We start from the raw sequence: 25,551 nt of genomic DNA, 5'->3' as shown, positions 1-25,551 counted from the left end.
GAACACCAAAGATTACTCCTGTCGCCTGGACAGTCCTAGCCCAGTAAACACGGCCGTAAGCCTAAGCCACTGCTCTCTGAAGGGAACAGCATGCGTCTAAGTCAAGAACCTCACTGGAAAAGAAGAAAGAGTTAATTGACAGTAACATTTTCTTTTCACAAGAAAAATACTATGTATAGCTGCAATTAATAAAGTTTTTCTTCAACTTGTCACATATATCTTCTCATTTTCTTCCAGCCTTCCCCAAACCACCATGTTCCTTATATTTAATAGTATTGTACATTTTGCCAAACCACTGTTGTTTCAACTTCTTCCTATATGATAAATCTGTGAAGGAAGAAGACATACAAAGAAGGAAATAAAAATTAAAATAAGGAATAACATTCTCCTATTGCAGGTACAATCAAATAAAATAAAGATGGAGAACTGACCATTCACTTACTAATTATAAGGCCATTGGTGGCTTGTCAAGGAAAACTTCGGTTCAATGGAAAGAACAGTCACCAGAAGGTAAGTGCACTGAGGAATGACTTGTTGATACAGATACAGATATATTTATAGATAGACAGGGTCAAAATATTTCAAAGGGCTATTCAAACACTAAGGTGATATAAGTTAAGTATTTTCTAGGATATCAGGAATATTAAGACCTTTGTAATGCTTTGAATTTTGGGATCAGATAAATGATTTTTTTCTTTCATCCATTTAGAGTAAGAGGATTCTCTAATTTTCAAACACCTAAAGTATTAAAAGGGATTTGGGATTAGAGAGGTTAATATTCACTGGTTTGGGACAAGTTGGCAAGTACAGAATACTGGTTAAGAGCATATCTCTATACCTGCTGGCTAACTATAGGCAAGTTACTTAACCTCTCTATGTCTCTAAATGAACATTAGAGATGATAATGGCATCTGCTCTCATGAGCATGTTGTGAGGATTAAATAACAGACTGAATAATTCAGTGCCTGGCACACAATACACTTTCAATAGACGTCTGCCATTAGTTGATTTTAACAGTGTCATTGCTATTACATTGCTATTTGTGGTAGTGAGAACACTGGTACGTATAGGAGGAAGCCCGCCTAGGTCTAGCCGAGCCCAGGGTCTGTGACCTTTCACTACTCCGACAAGTAGGCCATGAAGGTGAGGTGTCTGCCTTGGGTTCCAAACTTCTGTGCTGTGGTTTAGCTCTGACACCTTTACCAGGAAGGATGGTGGCTTGTCCAAGCTGAGAGCCATATACTTAATCCAAAGGAGGGAACTTCACATGTCTTTGGACATCAGTCAGAGAGGGAGGTTGTACTTTAAGTCCTGTTTTCTTTTGTATGAGGCTGATTCTTCCTTAGTGTTTCATGGCAAAGACTGTTCTGGAATCATATTGTCCTGTTCTTCAGGACAATCTGTTTTGCGTGTGGAGGAAGCATGGAATGTTAGAAATAATCCTGGATTTGGAAGTCATAAGATCTGGATTTGATTTCCACTTTGGCCATTTATCAGCTATATGACTCTGGGCAAGCTTCTTACCATTAACCCTCAATTTCCTCATTTGAGGAGAACAAAACCAAAACGGGCCTGATATCTGCCATACTATACTTACTTTGAGATAATTAATAAGAGCCTCGGTTTAGGAAGATGAAGAGAAAGGTAAAAAGGCAGCACAGTCTCAAGTTACATTAATAAAAGCATAGTGTACAGACCGAGAGAGTGTCACCCACTGGACCCTGGATGGGTCAGGCCACAACTCGGCAGTGTGTTAGGAACTTGCTCACCCCTGTGCTTCCAGCACCTAGCAGAGTGACTAGCTCACAAAGTAGACCCTTGATATCTGACTGAGGGCGTAAGAATCAGCGGGAGACAAGGTCATTCATATAAGAGACTCCTATGAGAACAAGAACTGTTTGTCCTGGGCAAGGAGGGCAGGAGATGTAAACTTAAGAAGGTTATTGTGTCAGGAGACACTAGCTTATAACACACAGTGTCAGAGGGTAGAGTTTTAGGGTAAAGGGTAAAAGTTACCAAAACAACTTAAAAAAAAAAACCAATTTGGGCTGTCTATAAATGTAACAAATTATGTAGTAAACTCTGTATTACTGGAGTATATGAAGGTTCAATAAAGAAATTTGTTGATTGTGTGAGTAATATGTGCTGGAGGAAACAAAATTCTTAAAGAGAATGAGGGTAGCTATTTTCTCTGGGATTGGCAGGAAATACAAACAAATAAATCCATATTGTATATTTTTTATAACATTACGTATTTATATATTAATAATATGAGTATATTTATATAAATTTATATAACATACATCATACATATGTGATATATAATTTACTAATTCGTGGTATAACATTTACACTGAATGGGAGATTTGTCTAGAACAGGGGTTGGCAAACTATAGCCCATGGGCCAAATTCAACCTGCTGCCTGTTTTTTGTAAATAAAATTTTATTGGAACACAACTCTACTCATTTGCTTACTTATTGTGTATTTAGTGTATTATTTAATCCTCACAACCTTCTTATTAAGTAGGTACTGTTATCATCTCTAATGTTCACTTGGAGAAAGTGAGTCAGAGAGGGTAAAAAATCTGTTTTAGTACTACGATGACAGAATTATGTAGTTGGGACAGAGACCATATGGTCCACAAACACAAAATAGAACTAAAATGGCATCCTTACCTCATACTCACAAATAAATTCCAGGTAAAGACAAATATAAAAAGCAATACTTGGACTTCCCTTGTGGCACAGTGGTTAAGAATCCACCTGCCAATGCAGGGGACACGGGTTCGAGCCCTGGTCTGGGAAGATCCCACATGCCGTGGAGCAACTAAGCCCATGCACCACAACTACTGAGGCTGTGCTCTAGAGCCCGCAAGCCACAACTACTGAGCCGGCGCACCTAGAGCCCGGGCTCCGCAGTAAGAGAAGCCACTGCAATGAGAAGCCCACGCAATGCAACGAAGAGTAGCCCCCGCTCGCCGCAACTAGAGAAAGCCCATGTGCAGCAATGAAGACTCAACGCAGCCAAAAATAGATAAATAAATTTATTTTTTAAAAAAAGCAATATCTTCCTAGGCATATCTTACAAAAAAAAAAGCAATACTCAAAAAGTTTTATAAGAAAATGTAAGAGAAGGTCTTTAAGACCTTGATGTAGGGAATGATTTCATAAATAAAATGCATAATATATTAAAGGAGCTGTTTATAACTTACATTAAACATTCCTGTGGTTCAATAAATACCATAAATAAAGTTAAAAATCATGCCCCAGGCTTGGAAAAAAATCTCTGCACTACACAGAACTGACAAAAAAATTAGTATTCAAATACTAAGAGAATATCCAGAGAACTCTTACAGTTCCTTAGAAAAAGAAACAATCCAACAGAATAGAAGAGGAAACCTAAAGCTCTAATAAACATATGAAAAGATGCCCAACCTCACTAATAATATGGGGATGTAAATTAAAACCACACTGAACTCCATTTCATATCCATCTGGCTGACAGAAATCACCTTTTAAACAACAATAATAGTGAACATTGTTTTTGAAATGGCCCTTTATGGGGCCATGCAGTATTCAAAGAGATTAACGTGTATGAACTGATTCAATTTTCAAAACATCTCTGTAAAATGCTATCGATTTTTACTATCCCTATTTGAGGTATGAGGAAACAAAGGCATTTATAGAGTATAAGAAGTCTGCCCAAGATCACACAGCTCATAGGTAGTCAGGCTCAAACTCATCCACTCAAGTTTAGTCTAACACCAAAGCCCAAGTTCTCATCCATCAGAGAAGTACATTGTCTTGGTAAAAAAGAACTCCACATTGGCAATATGCACAATTATTAATACTTTGGAGAGCAATGTGGCACTGCGTGTTAAGTGTGAAGATGTGCAGCTCCTTAGTTCAGTAATTCCACTAGAAACAATGATTTTTTTCCCTCTTGCAACCCTAAAAGGATAAAACTATGTAGGCTAAAGGAGGCTAGCCTAAGGGGCTCTGCTGGGCCCAGGTCCCATGTGGCTACCCAAGGACCAGGAAGACCAATATCTTGGTGTACTTTATGCATGCATACTAAGAGAGATGTGCAAGGATATTCACTGCATCACTGCTGTAAAAGTCGAAAATTGGAAATAACCTGAAATGTCTATTGAAACAAGAAGGGCTAAATTAACTGTTAGGTCATACAACTGAACACTTACATAGAAGCTAAAATGAATGAAAAAGAGGGACTTCCCTGGTAGCGTAGTGGATAAGAATCTGCGCTGCCAATGCAGGGGGCATAGGTTCGACCCCTGGTCAGGGAAATGGATCCCACATGCATGCCGCAACTAAGAGTTCCCATGCCACAACTAAGGGGCTGGTGAGCTCCAACTAAGGAGCCCTGGAGCTGCAACTAAGGAGCCTGCCTGCCTCAACTAAGGAGTCCATGTGCTGCAACTAAGGAGCTGGCAAGCCACCACTAAGGAGCCTGCCTGCTGCAACTAAGACCCGGTACAACTAAATAAATAAATATTTGAAAAATAAATAAATAAAATGAATGAAAAAGAGCTACATGAATCAATATGAGTATGTCTCAAAAGCGTAAGGCTGAATGAAAAAAGCAGTATAAACAAATGATTCTAATAAGGTTTATAAATATGAAACACAACACGTTATTTATAGATACACACATCTGTAGCAATAGTATAAAAACATGCATGGCAACGATACATACCAATTTAGAATGCTAATAACTGCTAGGAAGAGAATGAAATAAGACTAGGAAGGGATATCTAGGAGGCACCAACCATAGGTATGATGTATTTTTAATTGATCATTTTGAAATAGTTGCTTAAATAATTTGTTAATGGTTGATAGAGCTGGGTGGTAATTACATGGTTATCTTATTTCCTATCATTTCCTGTACATTTGCGTTTCGTAATACAAAGTGTAAGCAGCTGGGGCAGCGGCAACTCACTGAGCAGGGCTGCCTGGGCTACTACTTAAATACCTACCCAAGGGGATGCCTGAGAAAGGAAGGCAGTAAGTATGCCCTGTAGAATCCATGACAAGTTTGGACTTGTAAGGACCAAGTAGTGCTGAGGCTAACACCAAAGGATTATTTTAAAGTCTGTGAATGACTGTTCACGAAGATGGCGCCACAAGGGAAGAAGGAAGCCCCTGACCTCCCAAAGCCGAAGCCAAAACAAAGGCTTTGAAGGTCAAGAAAGCAGTGTTGAAAGGCATCCACAGCAACAAAAAAAAAGATCTGGATGTCATCCGCCTTCTGATGGCCCAAAACACGGTGGCTCAGGAAGCAGCCCAAATATCCTCAGAAGAGCACCCCTAGGAGAAACAAGCTTGACCACTGTGCCATCACCAAGTTCCCCCTCACCACCGAGTCAGCCATGAAGAAACAGAAGGCAATAACACACTGGGGTTCACTGTGGATGTCAAGGCCAACAAGCACCAAATTAAACAGGCTGTGAAGAGGCTCTATGACACTGACGTGGCTAAGGTCAACACCCTGATCAGGCCTGACGGAGAGAAGAAGGCATATGTCTGACTGGCTCCTGACTACGATGCTTTGGATGTTGCCAACAAAACTGGGATCATCTAAACTGTGTCCAGCTGGCTAATTCTAAATATAAAAGTTTTGACTATTAAAAAAAATAAAAATAAAAGTCTGTGAATGGAGTAAGCAAATGTCTTCAATCTCTCATCATTCTTTCAACTGTTCTGCCCAGGTGGGAGAATAAAGGGATGTATTCTAGAGAAACTGAATGGGAATGACTCAGGTCTCAAGGATACCAGACACTACGAGGTATTGGCAGAGGATGACGATGAATTGGAAGTCTGCACGGTTAACAGTGGGATTCTTTCAGACCTTTATTTTGTTCCAAGAACAGAGGCAGGTGGGAGTATAACTCCCCAGAGAGGAGGTTAGATGTTCAAACTTGCAGGGCTCCCCGTGAAATGGCCAACCACCCCCGATCCTCCAACAGTAAAGTGCCCAGTCAACAGTCTTCTCCCACCTCCAAGCTACTTAACCTCTCCATGCCTCAGATGCCTTCCTGTACAATAGGGAAAACAATCCCTCTCTCATAGAGATGACAAGATGAGCATTAAACAGGGCAGAGCACTTAGAACAGTGCTGGACACATAGAAAGAACATAATAACTATTTGCCATGAATTAAAAGAAACCAGGTCATATATGAAGTAACAAGAATCTGACTTTTCAACAGCAGCACTAGTAGAAAAGGGAGTGATACCTTCAAAATCCTGAGAGAAGAGTATTTCCAGTCTATAATTCTGTGCCCAGTTTATCAACTGAGTGTCGAGGGTAAACTATAGTCATCTTAAGACATGCAGGCACTCAGAAAAATTCTCCCATGTTCCCTTTGGAACTTTCTTGAAAATGTTTTGATGCAAAATGAGGGAGAGAACCAAGAAGGAGAAAGACCTGAGATCCAGAAAATAGAAGTGCCAACCTAAGAGAGAGTGAGGGAAACCTCCAGGGGAAGAGCTGTGCAGTGGGCTGGCGACAGAGTCCAGACAGAGCTGGAGGGTGGAGTGTTCTGGAAATGGAGTCTCCAGGATAAAGGCAAATTGGTAAATTATCTGATATAACAGAGTTTGGGGGAAGGGACTAATTATAGGTGGGTGACAGTTGTGATGGAACATTTGAAAATAATTAAGGATAGGTATAAAGAAAACTATGTGAGTGAAAATATAGGGCAATTATCTCCAGAAAAAATTGAAGAGAGATAAAAAGAAAGGAAATATATTGCAATACATAATGTGGCTCTGTGATAAAGGATATTTACAGCCATAGAATATAAATAATATTTATTAAATAAAAATTGAGCCTTACTACATTAGGAGGATGAAAGTTGGGGAAATAAGGCATAGAGTAAGATAGCTAAATGATAACTATAGGTCCACAGATAAGTTTTTAAATTGATAAAGCAAAATTAGCAATCCAAGTACAATATAGAGATAAATAACAGAAGATAGCTGAAGGAGCTCTGGAGGACTATTAGTACTGAGCATTTTACTCTCCCCAACATGTAAAATATCTTTTGTTAACATACATAAAATATCTTTTTTCAATAGGTGATGCATACATGAAGTATGCATGAAGTAAATTTAATGTAACTGGTCTTAAAATATTAAATAGTATAAAATGAATATAATGAAATAGAAGGTATCAGCATGTGATAAAAAAGAAAGTACCAGCATGTACCACACACAGTAAGAATATTTCATAAAACTTTAATTTCAGCTATGAAATTATATATACTTACATATAAATAAAATATATAAATATGCGTGCATTTATTTAAATATAAACATATTTCTTACTGAGGTCAAAAACATTTGAAAGCTACTGATCGAACATGTACATCTTACCTGTTGTGTTCTAGGGATCTAACATGTAAATCCCCAGAAGGGGAAAACTATGTCTTCTTTCTATTTGATCTCTTGGTTTCTGGAAAAATACTTATACATAATAAGCCTGAAACCAACGGCTGGTGTTGAAGGGGCTCTACCACTGAATAACTGTGTTACTGTCAACAAGTGAAAAAACCTCTAAGTCTTAGTTTCCTCATCTCTAAAATGAGACTCACAGGCTAGTTGCAGAAATGAAACAAGATAATACATGTAAAGGGTTAAGCAAATGTTTGATACATAGTAAGTACTCAATAAATATTAGTGCCATCGTCATTGATCATCAATTTTTACGCTGTCTCAGAATTTACCACCTTTATTTAAAAGGTAATTGGAATAGAGGCATGACTTTTCACCTTTCTGAGCCTTAGTTTGGGCTTCTTTAAGATGGAAGAATTGGGAGAGACCTCCAAGATGGCAGAAGAGTAAGACGTGGAGATCACCTTCCTCCCCACAAATACATCAGAAATACATCTACATGTGGAACAACTCCTGCAGAACACCTACTGAACGCTGGCAGAAGACTTCAGACTTCCCAAAAGGCAAGAAACTCCCCACGTACCTGGGGAGGGCAAAAGGAAAAAGAAAAAACAGAGACAAAAGAATAGGGACAGGACCTGCCCCTCTGGGAGGGAGCTGTGAAGGAGGAAAAGTTTCCACACACTAGGAAGGCCCTTGGTGGGTGGAGACGGGGAGTGGTCGGGGGGAAGCTTCGGAGACATGGAGGAGAGTGCAGCAACAGGGGTACAGAGGGCAAAGCGGAGAGATTTCCGCACAGAAGATCGGTGCCGACCAGCACTCACCAGCCTGAGAGGCTTGTCTGCTCATCTCCCGGGGCGGGTGGGTGCTGGGAGCTAAGGCTCGGGCTTCGGAGGTCAGATCCCAGGGAGAGGACTGGGGTTGGCTGTGTGAACACAGCCTGAAAGGGGCTAGTGAGCCACAGCTAGCCAGGAGGGAGTCCAGGAAAAAGTCTGGAGCTGCTGAAGAGGCGAGAGACCATTGTTTCGGGGTGCGCGAGGAGAGGGGATTCAGAGCGCCGCCTAAACGAGCTCCAGAGACAGGTGTGAGCTGCGGCTATCAGTGCGGACGCCAGAGATGGGCATGAGACGCTAAGGCTGCTGCTGTGGCCACCAAGAAGCCTGTGTGCAAGCACAGGTCACTCTCCACACCTCCCCTCCCGGGAGCCTGTGCAGCCCGCCACTGCCAGGGTCCCGTGATCCAGGGACAACTTCCGCGGGAGAACACACGGCGTGCCTCAGGCTGGTGCAACGTCAGGCCGGCCTCTGCCGCCACAGCCTCGCCCTGCATCCGTACCCCTCCCTCCCCCCGGCCTGAGTGAGCCAGAGCCCCCTAATCAGCTGCTCCTTTAACCCCGTCCTGTCTGAGCAAAGAACAGACGCCCTCAGGCGACCTACATGCAGAGGCAGGGCCAGATCCAAAGTTGAACCCCAGGAGCTGTGCGAACAAAGAAGAGAAAGGGAAATTTCTCCCAGCAGCCTCAGGAGCAGCAGATTAAAGCTCCACAATCAACCTGAGGTACCCTGCATCTGTGGAATACCTGAGTAGACAACGAATCATCCCAAAATTAAGGCAGTGGACTTTGGGAGCAACGATATACATATATATTTTTCCTTTTTCTCTTTTTGTGAGTGTGTATGTGTATGCTTCTTTATGTGATTTTTCTGTATAGCTTTGCTTTTACCATTTGTCCTAGGGTTCTGTCTGTCCGTTTTTTTTGTTTGTTTCTTTCTTTTTTTAGTATAGTTTTTAGCAGTTGTTATCATTGGTGGATTTGTTTTTTGTTTGGTTGTCCTCTTCTTTCTCTTCTTCTTCTTTTTTTTATTACTTTTTAATTTTTTTATCTTTAATAATTATTTTTTATTTTAATCATTTTATTTTATTATTTTTTTCTTTCTTTCTTTCTTTTTTTCTCCCTTTTCTTCTGAGCCGTGTGGCTGACAGGGTCTTGGTGCTCTGGCTGGGTGTCAGGCCTGTGCCTCTGAGGTGGGAGAGCCGAGTTCAGGACATTTGTCCACCAGAGACCTCCCGGCTGCACGTAATATCAAACTGTGAAAGCTCTCCCAGAGATCTCCAACTCAATGCTAACCCAGCTCCACTCAACGACCAGCAAGCTACAGTGCTGGACACCCTATGCCAAACAACTAACAAGACAGGAACACAACCCCACCCATTAGCAGAGAGGCTGCCTAAAATCATAATAAGGTCACAGACACCCCAAAACATACTACTGGACGTGGACGTGCCCACCAGAAAGACAAGATCCAACCTCATTCTCCAGAACACAGGCACCAGTCCCCTACACCAGAAAGCCTACACAATCCACCTAACCAACCTTAGCCACTGGGGGCAGACACCAAAAATAATGGGAACTACGAACCTGCAGCCTGCAAAAAGGAGACCCCAAATGTAGTAAGTAAAGCAAAATGAGAAGACGAGAAACACACAGCAAATGAAGGAGCAAGGTAAAAACCCACCAGACCTAACAAATGAAGAGGAAAAAGGCAGTCTACCTGAAAAAGAATTCAGAGTAATGACAGTAAAGATGATCCAAAATCTTGGAAATAGAATGGAGAAAATATAAGAAACGTTTAATAAGGACCTAGAAGAACTAAAGAGCAAACAAACAATGATGAACAACACAATAAATGAAATTAAAAATTCTCTAGAAGGAATCAATAGCAGAATAACTGAGGCAGAAGAACGGATAAGTGACCTGGAAGATAAAATAGTGTTAATAACTACTGCAGAGCAGAATAAAGAAAAAAGAATGAAAAGAATTGAGGACAGTCTCAGAGACCTCTGGGACAACATTAAATGCACCAACATTCAAACTATACGGGTCCCAGAAGAAGAAGAGATAAAGAAAGGGACTGAGAAAATATTTGAAGAGATTAGAGTTGAAAACTTCCGTAATATGGGAAAGGAAATAGTCAATCAAGTCCAGGAAGCACAGAGAGTCCCATACAAGATAAATCCAAGGAGAAACACACAAAGACACATATTAATCAAACTATCAAAAATTAAATTCAAAGAAAACATATTAAAAGCAGCAAGGGAAAAGCAACAAATAACATACAAGGGAATCCCCATAAGGTTAACAGCTGATGTTTCAGCAGAAACTCTGCAAGCCAGAAGGGAGTGGCAGGACATATTTCAAGTGATGAAAGGGAAAAACCTACAGCCAAGATTACTCTACCCAGCAAGGATCTCATTCAGATTTGATGGAGAAATTAAAACCTTTACAGACAGGCAAAAGCTAAGAGAATTCAGCACCACCAAACCAGCTTTACAACAAATGCTACAGGAACTTCTCTAGCAAGGAAACACAAGAGAAGGAAAAGACCTACAATAACAAACCCCAAACAATTAAGAAAATGGTAAATGGAACATACATATTGATGATTACCTTAAATGTAAATGGATTAAATGCTCCAACCAAAAAAAAGAGACTGGCTGAATGGACACAAAAACACGACCCATATATATGCTGTCTACAAGAGACCCACTTCAGACCTATGGACACAAACAGACTGAAAGTGAGGGGATGGAAAAAGATATTCCACGCAAATGGATATCAAAAGAAAGGTGGCGTAGCAATTCTCATATCAGAGAAAATAGGCTTTAAAATAAAGGCTATTACATGAGACAAAGAAGGACACTACATAATGATCAAGGGATCAATCCAAGAAGAAGATAGAACAATTGTAAATATTTATGCACCCAACATAGGAGCACCTCAGTACATAAGGCAAATGCTAACAGCCATAAAAGGGGAAATTGACAGTAACACAATCATGGTAGGGGACTTTAACACCCCACTTTCACCAATGGACAGATCATCCAAAATGAAAATAAATAAGGAAACACAAGCTTTAAATGATACATTAAACAAGATGGACTTAATTGATATTTATAGGACATTCCATCCAAAAACAGCAGATTACACTTTCTTCTCAAGTGCTCATGGAACATTCACCAGCATCGATCATATCTTGGGTCATAAGTCAAGCCTTGGTAAATTTAAGAAAATTGAAATCGTATCAAGTATCTTTTCCAACCACAATGCTATGAGACTAGATATCAATTACAGGAAAAATATCTGTAAAAAATACAAACACATGGAGGCTAAACAATACACTACTTAATAACCAAGAGATTACTGAAGAAGTCAAAGAGGAAATCAAAAAATACCTAGAAACAAATGACAATGAAAACACGACGACCCAAAACCTATGGGATGCAGCAAAAGTAGTTCTAAGAGGGAATTTTATAGCAATACAATCCTACCTCAAAAAACAAGAAACATCTCAAATAAACAACCTAACCTTACACCTAAAGCAATTAGAGAAAGAACAACAAAAAACCCCCAAAGTTAGCAGAAGAAAGAAATCATAAAGATCAGATCAGAAATAAATGAAAAAGAAATGAGGAAAACAACAGCAATGACCAATAAAACTAAAAGCTGGTTCTTTGAGAAGATAAACAAAATTGATAAACCATTAGCCAGACTCATCAAGAAAAAACAGGGAGAAGACTCAAATCAATAGAATTAGAAATGAAAAAGGAGAAGTAACAAGTGACACTGCAGAAATACAAAGGATCATGAGAGATTACTACAAGCAACTTTATGCCGATAAAATGGACAACCTGGAAGAAATGGACAACTTCTTAGAAAAGCACAACCTTCCAAGACTGAACCAGGAAGAAATAGAAAATATGAACAGACCAATCACAAGTAATGAAATTGAAACTGTGATTACAAATTTTCCAACAAATAAAAGCCCAGGACCAGATGGCTTCACAGGCAAATTCTATAAAACATTTAGAGAAGAGCTAACACCTATCCTTCTCAAACTCTTCCAAAATATGGCAGAGGGAGGAACACTCCCAAACTCATTCTACGAGATGACCATCACCCTGATACCAAAACCAGACAAAGGTGCCACAAAAAAAGAAAACTACAGGCCAATATCACTGATGAACGTAGATGGAAAAATCCTCAACAAAATACTAGCAAACAGAATCCAACAGCACATTAAAAGGATCATACACCATGATCAAGTGGGGTTTATCCCAAGAATGCAAGGATTCTTCAATATACACAAATCAATCAATGTGATACACCATATTAACAAATTGAAGGAGAAAAACCATATGATCATCTCAATAGACGTGGAAAAAGCTTTTGACAAAATTTAACCCCCATTTATGATAAAAACACTCCAGAAAGTAGGCACAGAGGGAACCTCAACATAATACCTTACCTCAACATAATAAAGGCCATATATGACAAACCCACAGCCAACATCATTCTCAGTGGTGAAAAACTGAAACCATTTCCACGAAGATCAGGAACAAGACATGGTTGCCCACTCTCACCACTACTATTCAACATAGTTTTGGAAGTTTTAGCCAAAGCAATCAGAGTAGAAAAAGAAATAAAGGAATCCAAATCAGAAAATAAGAAGTAAAGCTGTCACTGTTTGCAGATGACATGGTACTATACATAGAGAATCCTAAAGACTCTACCAGAAAACTACTAGAGCTAATCAATGAATTTGGTAAAGTAGCAGGATACAAAATTAATGCTCAGAAATCTCTTGCATTCCTATACACTAATGAGGAAAAATCTGAAAGAGAAATAAAGGAAACACTCCCATTTACCATTGCAACAAAAAGAATAAAATACCTAGGAATAAACCTACCTAAGGAGAGAAAAGACCTGTAAGACACTGATTGAAGAAATTAAAGATGATACAAACAGATGGAGAGATATACCATGTTCTTGGATTGGAAAAATCAACATTGTGAAAATGATTATACTACCCAAAGCAATCTACAGATTCAGTGCAATCCCTATCAAACTACCAATGGCATTTTTCACAGAACTAGAACAAAAAATTTCACAATTTGTATGGAAACACAAAAGACCCCGAATAGCCAAAGCAATCTTGAGAAAGAAAAACAGAGCTGGAGGAATCAGGCTCCCTGACTTCAGACTATACTCAAAGCTACAGTAATCAAGATAGTATGGTACTGGCACAAAAACAGAAATATAGATCAATGGAACAGGATAGAAAGCCCAGAGATAAACCCACATACATATGGTCATCTTATCTTTGATAAAGGAGGCAAGAACATACAATGGAGAAAAGACAGCCTCTTCAATAAGTGGTGCTGGGAAGACTGGACAGCTACATGTAAAAGAATGAAATTAGAACACTCCCTAACACCATACATAAAAATAAACTCAAAATGGATTAAAGCCCTAAATGTAAGGCCAGACACTATAAAACTCTTAAAGGAAAACATAGGCAGAACACTCTATGACATACAACACAGCAAGATCCTTTTTGACCCACCTCCTAGAGAAATGGAAATAAAAACAAAAATAAACAAATGGGACCTAATGAAACTTAAAAGCTTTTGCACAGCAAAAGAAACTATAAACAAGATGAAAAGACAACCCTCAGAATGGGAGAAAATATTTGCAAATGAAGCAACCGACAAAGGATTAATCTCCAAAATTTCAAGCAGCTCATGCAGCTCAATATCAAAAAAACAAACAACCCAATCCAAAAATGGGCAGAAGACCTAAACAGACATTTCTCCAAAGAAGATATACAGATTGCCAACAAACACATGAAAGAATGCTCAACATCATTAATCACTAGAGAAATGCAAACCAAAACTACAATGAGGTATGACTTCACACCGGTCAGAATGGCCATCATCAAAAATATCTACAAACAATAAATGCTAGAGAGGGTGTGGAGAAAAGGGAACCCTCTTGCACTGTTGGTGGGAATGTAAACTGATACAGCCACTATGGAGAACAGTATGGAGGTTCCTTAAAAATTAGAACTACCATACGACCCAGCATTCCCATTACTGGGCATATACCCTGAGAAAACCATAATTCAGAAAGAGTCATGTACCACAGTGTTCACTGCAGCTCTATTTACAATAGCCAGGACATGGAAGTAACCTACGTGTCCATCAACAGATGAATGGATAAAGAAGATGTGGCACATATATACAATGGAATATTACTCAGCCATAAAAAGAAATGAATTTGAGTTATTTGTAGTGAGGTGGATGGACCCAGAGTCTGTCATACAGAGTGAAGTAAGTCACGAAGAAAAAATCAAATACCGTATGCTAACACATATACACGGAATCTAAGAAAAAAAAAAAAGGTTCTGAAGACCCTAGGGGCAGGACAGGAATAAAGACGCAGACGTAGAGAATAGACTTGAGGACGTGGGGAGGGGGAAGGGTAAGCTGGGACAAAGTGAGAGAGTGGCATGGACTTATATATACTACCAAATGTAAAATAGATAGCTAGTGGGAAGCAGCTGCATAGCACAGAGAGATCAGCTCGGTGCTTTGTGACCACCTAGAGGGGTGGGATAGGGAGGGTGGGAGGGAGACGCAAGAGGGAGGAGATATGGGGATATATGTATATGTATACACTTTGTTATAAAGCAGAAACTAACACACCATTGTAAAGCAATTATACTCCAATAAAGATGCTAAAAAAAAAAAATGGATGAATTGATGTCTCCACAGTCTGTTTTAGCTCTGAAGTACAATGGTAAGAAATCTGTGGTCATAAACCACATAGTGATTGCTCTCCTTATCTCTGCATTTCTTCCTCCATCCTTCTCACATTCTTAGTCTCATAATTGAATTTAAGTTCCCTTCCCATGCAATTTCTTTTTAAAGGTATTGTGATGACTTAAAGGTCAAGCAGGTTTAAATTTATTAATTTTTTTACAAGTTAACAAGGATATCAGTGTTTCTTTGGAACACTGTGTATAAATGAATTATTAAAAGCACAGTAAGTATCAGATACTTCTTAATGCAGTATGCTTTATTTTCAAACTAAATGATTATTTAAAGAATGTATGCTTTTTTACTGGGAAAACACATCAAAAATCTAACCAAGCGTAGACTGTATTTTACATGGTCTGTTTGTTTTTTATGAAATATGCACAACTTCTTTGGGTAAATATACCTCCTGAAAAGGCAACTTTGTTGCCCCAGCTAATTATGCATGTTCTAGATGTATTACTTGGAATTTAAATAAATATATAAAACACAGGAATATATATTTGCTTTGGATGACTGATTCTCTCGGCCAGTTCCTTCTCTGAGCTAGAATCAACATTCCCATCCACTAGCATCCCTTCAATGCCCCATTGCCCGTAACAGCCTTGTGTATCATGTGACGAAAGATGATTTCTTTGGGAGAGGAGTGCTTAGAAATATGATACAAATAAACACCAGGAATAGCAAATTAGTACATTTCTTCCTAAGCCTTACAAAAGCTGAATTCATTTTCCCTATAAAAATATGCTTCCCTAATCCAGTTTCCAGACTGCTAATGCTACTCATTAAAATCTAATATTTAAATGTCGGCTAAGAATTTAGGATTATCAGTCAACAGGAATTCAATCTACTCCTGATATACAGATAAAATGTCTTTTCTTTGGCCTGAATTATTTTTGTGAGGTGGCAGGTGGGGTAAGGTAGGAAACAAACAAACTTTATTTTGAGGAGTCCCTAACAGTCACCAAACTTCCCAAGGAGTCCATGGCACAAAAATGGTTAAGACTTTCTGTCCAAAAGAAACCCTCCGAATGTGTTCAGGAGACAATATAACAATATTCACAGCCTTGATTTTTAATAGCAAAAAACTACAAACAACTTAAAAGTCCATTAAAAGAAGAATAGATGAAAAAATCATGGAATATTCATACAATGGAATACTATATAACTAAAATAGATGAACAACAGTTACACATATGAATGAATCTCACATACAATGCTGAGCAAAAGAAGAAAGCCACTTAAACACAAATTCATTGATTCCATTTATAAATTTCAAAACCATGCAAAACTAAAACCATATATTTTTAGGTATCCAAATAAATGCATAATCATAGGGAAGAGCAAAAACCTTTTAGCCAAACAATTCTGAATCAATAGTTTGCTTTGGGGAGGAGGGAGGAGCAGATAGGTAGCTTTAAAAGGTATAGGTACTAGGGTATTGGTAGTGTTATAATTCTTAAGCTGACTGGTGAGTGTCCTGGTGGTCACTGTATTATTACTCTTTATACCTTGTACACATCATTATTGTTTATCTATTCAATATTTAATATGCAATAAAAATTTTTTAAAGGGAATTCCCTGGTGGTCCAGTGGTTAGGAATCCACACTTCCTCTACAAGGGGCACAGGTTCAATCCCTGGTCAGGGGACTAAGATCCTGCAAGCCATGTGGCGTGGCCAAAAAAAAAAATTTTTTTTAAATACAATAATTTTTGGCTGGGAGTTCATTAACCCTGGCCTAGTGATCCTCCCTCATGTGACCATGTCATTCTGTTCCAATCATGCAAAGAACCAGTGATAGCCAATGTCACTTAATATTATGAAATGACAACCTGAAAATCAAGAAGAAAGTGAAACTAAAGATGTTTCTTAGTTTAGTAATAATAAGCAAAAAAGATGGAAATATACAAACTGCTAGAGGAAACTAACATTTATTGACTGTCTCTTACATGCTAAATAAAATTACTTTAATGCTGTTAATATCCATAGAATATTAAGGAAAGATGCAATCAGCAGAAATCAGGCCCTGAACAACTTAGGTGTTCCCTCTTCACCCTCTGCCTGTAGCCCAAAGATGGCTCTGCTTCTAATACCATCCCTTTTCAAGGGATTATATGAAATAATGAATTATTATTATTATATGAATAATAATCCTTTACTTTTTAAAATAACTTTAAAGTTTAGCATTCTGATCAGAAAGAATAAAATACCTAGGAATAAACCTATCTCAGGAGGCAAAAGACCTGCACTCTGAAAACTATAAGATGCTGATGAAAGAAATCGAAGATGACACAAACAGAAGGAAAGATATATCATGTTCTTGGATTGATTAGAGGAATCAATATTGTCAAAATGACTATACTACCCAAGGCAACCTTCAGATTCAATGCAATCCCTATCAAACTACCAATGGCATTTTTCACAGAGCTAGAACAAAAAATTTTAAAACTTGTATGGACATATAAAAGACCCCAAATAGACAAAGCAATCTTGAGAAAGAAAAATGGAGCTGGAGGAATCAGGTTTCCTGACTTCAGACTATACTACAAAGTTACAGTCATCAAAACAATATGGTACTGGCACAAAAACAGATATTTAGATCAATGGAACAGTATAGAAAGCCCAGAAATAAACCCACGCACCTATGGTCAATTAATCTAAACAAAGGAGGTACAAATATACAATGGAGAAAAAACAGTCTCTTCAATAAGTGGTCCTGGGAAAACTGGACAGCTACATGTAAAAGAATGAAATTAGAACATTTTCTAACACCATACACAAAAATAAACTCAAAATGGATTAAGGACCTAAATGTAAGGCCAGATACCATAAAAATCCTAGAGGAAAACATAAGCAGAACACTCTTTGACATAAATTGTAGCAATATTTTTTTGGATCCATCTCCTACAGGAATGGAAATAAAAACAAAATAAACAAATGGGACCTAATTAAACTGAAAAGCTTTTGCACAGCAAAGGAAACCATAAACAAAATGAAAAGACAACCCACAGAATGGGAGAAAATATTTGCAGTCATGCAACTCATAAGGGATTAATCTCCAAAATATACAAACAGCCATGCAGCTCAATATCAAGAAGCAAACAACGCAATCAGAAAATGGGGAGAATATCTAAATAGACATTTCTCCAAAGAAGACACATGTGCTTCTCCAAGAAGCACATGAAAAGATGCTTCTCCAAGAAGCACATGAAAAGACGCTCAACATCACTAATTATTAGAGAAATGCATATCAAAACTACAATGAGGTATCACCTCACACCAGTCAGAACGGCCATCATCAAAAAGTCTACAAACAATAAATGCTGGAGAGGATGTGGAGAAAAAGGAACCCTCCTACACTGTTGGTGAGAATGTAAATTGGCACAGCCACTATGGAGAACAGTATGGAGGTTCCTTTAAAACCTAAAAATAGAGCTACCATATGATCCAGCAATCCCACTCCTGGGCATATATCTGGAGAAAAACATAATCCGATCAGATACAAGCACCCCAATGTTCACTGCAGCACTATTTACAATAGAAACAACCAAAATGTCCATCGACAGATGAATGGATAAAGAAGATGTGGTACATATACACAATGGGATATTACTCAGTCATAAAAAATAATGAAATAATGCCATTTGCAGCAACATGGATGGACCTAGATATTATCATACTAAGTGAAATAAGACAAACAGAGAAAGAAAAATATCATATGATATCACTAATATGTGGAATCTTAAAAAATGATACAAATGAACTTATTTTCAAAAAGTAGAAACAGACTCACAGAATCAGAAAATAAACTTATGGTTACCAAAGGGGAAGGATAAATTAGGAGGTTGGGATTAACATATACACACTACTATATATAAAATAGATAATCAACAAGGACTACTGTATAGCACAGGGAACTCTACTCAATATTCTAATAACATCTATGGGGAAAAAATCTGAAAAAGAATAGATATATGTATATGTATAATTGAATCACTTTGTTGTACACCTGAAACTAACACAATATTGTAAATCAAGTATACTCCAAAATCAAAAATTTTAAAAATCCATTAAAAATAATAAAGTTTAGCATTCTGCTTAAGTGGTTAAGATGTTTAAAAAACCTACTGTTATAACACTTAAGTAGTCATTTATAGAATATTTTGTTTGTACTTGTTAAACATGTAATATTACGTTTTAAAAAAGCATCATCTTCAAATTGTTTTATGTGTATGTTTCACCTCTCCATCGGATTTGTTCTCTCTTTTAGATGAGAGATCTTGTCAAATATTTGCCCTATCACCCAAACAAAGTACACTCAATATATCTGGAATCCAATTTAACAAATATTTATTTTTATCTAACATAGAAAACACTGTGATAAGCTTTCTGGAGCATTTAGAGAAGAACAAGACACGGTTATTGCTTTCAGTGAGATCAGAATCTAAATGAAGAAATATAATTGAAATGCCAAAAATAATCCAAGAATAATATAAAGCTGAATATTCATTTTATAAATATTTACTGTACCAGGCAGGGTCTGAATGCTGAGTCTAAGATGATGAATAAAACATAATCCCTGAATGAGCCTGAACTGGAAACACAGTCTGCTGTCCTCTGGGAAAAAAATGGAAGGGACCTTTAGCAGGGCTGGAAAGTAACACCATAGGGAACCTAAACTGAAGCTCTCCAGAGCACTTCCCAAAGCAGATGACTCGCGGAGGTTGATTATTAACCGAAGATTCTCAGAGCAAAGAGATGAGCACACAAAGTAGACAGCTTCCACCTAAGACCAGCAAAGTAACAGTTATGGTTACAGATAAAAGAATGGCTTTGGACTTTCTTTTGGCCAACCAGAACCATTGCCAACACTTCATATTATACCTGAATTAATGTTACAGATGAAATAAAACAATCTGTATCTAAGCTAAAAGAAAAGGCAGTCTGGGGCTTCCCTGGTGGCGCAGTGGTTGAGAATCTGCCTGCCAATGCAGGGGACACAGGTTCGAGCCCTGGTCTGGGAGGATCCCACGTGCCTCGGAGCAACTAGGCCCGTGAGCCACAGCTACTGAGCCTGCGCATCTGGAGCCTGTGCTCCGCAACAAGAAAGGCCGCGATAGTGAGGCCCGCGCACCGCGATGAAGAGTGGCCCCCGCTTGCCGCAACTAGAGAAAGCCCTCGCACAGAAACGAAGACCCAACACAGCCAAAATAAATAAATAAATAAATAAATAAATAAAATAAAGGAATTCCTAAAAAAAAAGAAAAAGAAAAGGCAGTCTGGCTACCTAGGGAATCATTGGGACGTGTTTTCTTGGTCAGGCCTGAAAAATCTTAGGTTATGGTAGTGAAATATATTCCACTCCCTTCTTACAATACTTCTAATTATTCTTGTTTATCTCACACTTAATGTTTATTATCCAGTGTCTCAAATGTTTCAACCCAGCCACTGTCCCATCAGATGTTTCAATAAATAATTCAAAGACCCCTCCTCCCAAAAGGAATTATGCTGATGGACTCAAACTGAAAATCAGATACCCCATCTTCAAGAAGAATCAACCACAGAGGTGAAGGTCTGGACAATCCTTAATGATACCCTGCAGCTTTGACTGAGTGAGGAACAAGAGTGGAGACTGAGAAAGTAAGAAGTTCCCACACTCCCAGGAAAAGACTGATCTTTAGCCATGGTAACAAGAAGCCACCAGAACTGCTTTTAAATTCATTCAATCAATAAACAACTTGCCTTACTGAATGCATTTAGAAGGCAGCCGATCAATGATAGTCCTTGCTTCTGAAGTAGGCAATTAGGAACAAATCCGGTCCAATAAATACACCTCTGAAGACCAACTAACAACAGTAGTCACACCCAAGTATCCATATCTCTACAGATGACATAGGCCTACTCAAGTTTTTGAATATCTGCCCATCCCTGAACTCCAGGCATCCCTAAAACCCTATAAAAGATCAGTAATTTGTTCTGCTTGGAGAGATTTCCCCTGATCCTTTACAACAGTGAGCAATAAATTAAATTTTGTTTTTTTACTTTGGATATTGAATGATGGTCTCATCATCTTTTGACACCCATTAAACACTGCTTTTAATAAATGCAAAAATCTTTAGAGACCTTTTGCTTTTACACATTTCCCTAGACGGTACAAAAAAATCACAACTTAGATTAGCCTTGTTATGCAGAACTAACACAGACATTTAGCTTTAAAATAAAAAAGAAGTATGGTGCTAAACATCTATTTTTTTAAATAGCAAAAAAATTTAAATTATCGAATCATTCAAGTCAGTATTTTCTGGCTGAATATTCTGGGGTCACAATCAACCAAGATTTTATTCTGGCAAATTTCTTGAAAAATAGTTTTTATGCTTTCCAAGTAAGTGCTTTCACATAGCTGTGTTATAAGATTTTTTTGTTTGTTTTTCAGATGATGTGAAAATTCCTCTAAGTCATGTCTGCAATTTCAGCAGAACTCAGAGCACAGACAGTAACATCCTAACCAGCACACTAGAAAAACAGGACTCAGCTTCCCTGGTCCTAACTGCATCCTCGTCAGGCTTGACAGGATGGAAAAAAGCTCCCTTTCTGAACGCCTTGCTCCACAGGGCTCTGGCATGCCATGCCTCCAATGAGGCAGGCAGTCATTTCATCTTCTGTGCTTACTGGCCTGGAGCCCAAGCATACCTGTCCAGAGAATTAATCATAAATATGGATTTAGGAAAGTGTATCAATTTTAAGACCCTACAACCTAAGCTATAATAGCATAACACACTATTGTATCACAAAAAGACAATCATGGGGCTAAAAAGGAATCTCAAAAAATCACCTGTTTCAACTTCCTTCCTTCACCATATTAATCAACTCCCAAAGTTAAAGTAGCTATTTTTACAACTAGAAAAAAAATTCTTGGAACTGTAGGTCCTCCCTTTACATTTCCTTTATCATTCTCTTCACACTTTCCATTCAACCCAAGCTGACAGACAGAAACCAATTAAGAGACAGAGGCAGAACAGTCACAGAAAGAATAAAGAGATCCTTACTTTCCAGTTGGAATCTGGTGGACTTAAATCCTGAGGAATGAGGAAAAAAATGTGAGTGAAGTCAGGCAACCTGTTAAAATCTCCTGGTTGCTTAGATATTTCCTTTGAGATGCCATCTGGGAATAGGATTTGACTCAATGTCGTAATAAAAGAAAAGACATAACCGCACCATTTAACAGGGGCCTACTATGTGCCAGGTACTATATCTGCTGTGCAAAGAGGAATCATTATCCTCATTTTACAGGCAAGAACAATAAGACCCCCCAAGGAATTAAGTAACTTGCCCAAGGCTAAGCCTATTAACTTGCTCAGCTATTGGGTGGGTATCCTGGGATTCCAATTATGGTCAGGTTGCCAGCATATGGCTACATTTTCCTTACTTAGAAGAATGACTCCAAGGAATGAGTGGGGTATTAGAATCATGGTAGAGACTCAATGCTAGATTCCACAGGATCTGATCCACTCAGTGACACCCTAAGAGACTCACTGCCCCAGTAATTCACAGCTATTAGAGATGATATTAAAATGATAAGACAATAATAGCACCTTACATGCATTATCTCATTTCATCCTTATAACAACCCACAAAGCAGGTCTATTCTTAGCCTCTTTTTACAGCTGAGAAAACAGATGAGAGATTATCTTGATCAAGGTGACACAGGCAGTGAGTGGTGGCAGTGAGTGGTGGAAATCAAAGCTCAAGCCCTTCCACATTATATGACACTGCAGCAGAGGAATGTGTCAGATCTCTCAAGTTTGTTGAGAGTGGGAAAAATGTTGAAAATCATCGTTCTATAGAATAAAATGAACTCTTCAGTCTGGTCTGCAAGACCCTTCATGATCTTGTCACAATCTGTAGTTTTCAACCTTATTTCTCATCACTCCCTTTCATAAAGGCTATGCTCCAGAAATTTTCTTAGTATTTCTGTAAATACCCTGAGTCTTCTCATTTACTTAATGCTACTTCCTTTTTGCTGAAGTGGCATTTTCTGTGGATTCCACAAAACAAAATTTTATCCATTATAAAGGTTCCCTCCCTACCTAGAAATATACTCTCCCACTATTGAACTTCCGTAGCACTTAGTCCTTCTCTCAGGACCTATTCACGTCCTTGACTGGATTCCTACTTGACTTCAGTAGGCACAGATTCCATATAAACTCTGTGGAACGAATGCAATTTGGAGGCAAAACACCTGGCTGGAAGAAACATGAAGATCTAATGAAACCAGAGAGAAGAGGCAGCTTTAAGCCTCCAAGAACTGCCATCCCGAAAACTATGACCCTCACTAAGAGCAAAACAAAGTGTCAAACGTATTCTTGTAAAACACAGTGGTTAGGATTGTAGACTGGATCTGGACTCCGTCTTGCTGAGTGGACTTGGACCAGCTACTCAATTTCTCTCCAGGTCGAGTGCCTCATGTGTAAGTGGGAACTAATAGTATAACTTACCTCACTGGGCTGTGTTAAGTACTCAGTGAGTTCATACATGTAAAGTACCTAGAACAGTGCATGGCTCAGAATAAATGCTATATAAATATTTGCTATTACCATTTTGGAAACTCTTAAATATATATATTGAAAAAGTGGCTCAGAACACCAAACCTCAAGAAGGGATCTGTCAGAGACGGAAAGTTTTCAGAATGAACAATTTAGGTGATAAGGAGATAAGCCGGCTTTTAATATAAGAGAGCCAGTACTCTTTTCCTCTCAAAAGTTGCAGATCAAGAGGAGATAAAGCTGAACACTGTAAAATCACAAAGTCAAATTATGGCAGAAAGAGGCAAATACAGACTTCTAGGTAAAATACAGAGATATTAGAACACAGAGTGCACCCAGGAACCTGAAAGAGACTGTTTTAGGCTGAACAAATGTAAAAATAGATGGCTTCTAACTTAAAAAGACTAATTCAAAATTAGTTGTTTGGACTTGGAATACAATTTTTAAGGAAAACAACATTTCATGTATTGCCTGGGTTCTCTGGCTAACCCATAAAAGCCAATTTAACTTAATATTACCTCAGCAGCAATTATAGATTTTAATATTAAAGACTGTTTTAGTTGCCAAATAATGTTAATATTAGCATATACATTATTAATTAGGTACAACAATGCTTTGTAACAAATCATCTTTACTGTAGGAGTGGGAATTCACAAAGTCAACTATTAGAAATGCAGGAAGGGATTTGAGTGATAGCTAGGGCCACTCTACTTCCTGGTTTGTCCCGGATAGTCATGGTATGCTTGTGACTCTAATCATAATTATTAACAGCTCCCTTTCATTCTCGAAAGTGTCCTGGTTTGGACTAAAATTATATGGTTACCTTAGTGTTAGTATCTTCACCCTTGTGTTACAAGTGAGGAAACCAAGCCACAGAGCAGGGCTGTGCCTTAGACAAAGTTATGGACTTAGGAAGGGACCAGAATTAGAACCCAGAAGTATCTAGGAGTCTTCCTATTACACTGCCTGGACTCTCCAGTAACAAGGTGATGGCAGTGTCTGCGATGGGCAGGATTTGAACAGCAGCAATACACACGAGATATAAAGTCTATGCGAGCAAGGCTCTCCCCATCCTGGAGGAACTTCACAGGGTCAGGAGCTGAGGGCTGAGAGATTTAGGGGATCTCTGTGTACCTAAGCCTGGCCTAGTTCTCTGTACACTTGTGGTTTCTTGTCCACCACCCCTACTGATGTGGGAAAGATTATGAGAGAAATAAATTCGTTTTGGACACGTTAAATACTCTGGTTCTGTGAAATCCAAGTTGTGGGTTCAGTGGGCTAATTTGACACAGATGAAAAATTCTGTTCTAAAGCCAGTGACTGTACCCTTAGCCACAGCTAGCAGTCTCACAAATGCTGACTGATGGCATAGAAGGTAGAATGGGTAATCAGCATGGTCAGCTTGGTGCTGACCCATCCTTAATGTTGAAAAAAAAAAAACCCCTTAAAATGCAGTGTGGTTGGTGGTATACTAAATATGGATGCCTTTTGCACATTACTCCAGCCTTGACATAGTCCAACTACTCTGATTGCTCTTGGGCACCGGGCGGGAACATGAGTAAGAGTATAATCCATCACACCTACTGACTGTGGTTCAGTGGCCTCAATGACACATAACAAAAACACATTTGTTAGGTTCCTTCTAGTTTCAAGACACATAATAAATACCTAAACAACGAAATGTGTGTGTGACATGTAAGTAGATTTTTAAATTTAAAAAACAGTTTCAAAAAATGGAGTCAGTGTGCACTTAAGATGAACAAGACATGAACTCAACTATTCTAAGTCTCAAACAATTTCAAACTCAAGTTTACTTTTTACTTTTCACTTTAAGTAAGAAATAGTCAGCTACAGGACCAAAATTAGGAAGTCAATATGCTCTGAAAAACCTTAATTTAAAAAACTCCTGGGGCTTCCCTGGTGGCGCAGTGGTTGAG

General features: G+C 38.5%; 1 protein-coding gene, 1 long non-coding RNA gene and 1 pseudogene across 8 annotated transcripts in view; 1 reads left to right on the top strand and 2 right to left on the bottom strand.

Annotated features, from left to right (window-relative positions):
• The window catches only part of LOC309640631, a 317,179-nt gene that overhangs the window by 40,379 nt on the left and 251,249 nt on the right, over window positions 1-25,551 (bottom strand). The window lies entirely within an intron of this gene.
• Window positions 1-25,551, bottom strand: part of SLC41A2 (solute carrier family 41 member 2) — a 135,867-nt gene that overhangs the window by 6,370 nt on the left and 103,946 nt on the right. The gene's annotated exons all lie outside the window — the stretch shown is intronic.
• On the top strand, window positions 2-8,231 carry LOC309640592 (large ribosomal subunit protein uL23 pseudogene; annotated as a pseudogene). The gene has a single exon. The product of its transcript is annotated as a large ribosomal subunit protein uL23 pseudogene (transcript).

Source organism: Balaenoptera physalus (genome assembly GCF_965194825.1).
Source record: "Balaenoptera physalus genome assembly, chromosome: 13".
NCBI classification, from domain to species: Eukaryota; Metazoa; Chordata; class Mammalia; order Artiodactyla; family Balaenopteridae; genus Balaenoptera; species Balaenoptera physalus.
The sequence above is the reverse complement of the archived record's forward strand: the minus strand, read 5'-3'. Positions and strand labels throughout refer to the sequence as shown.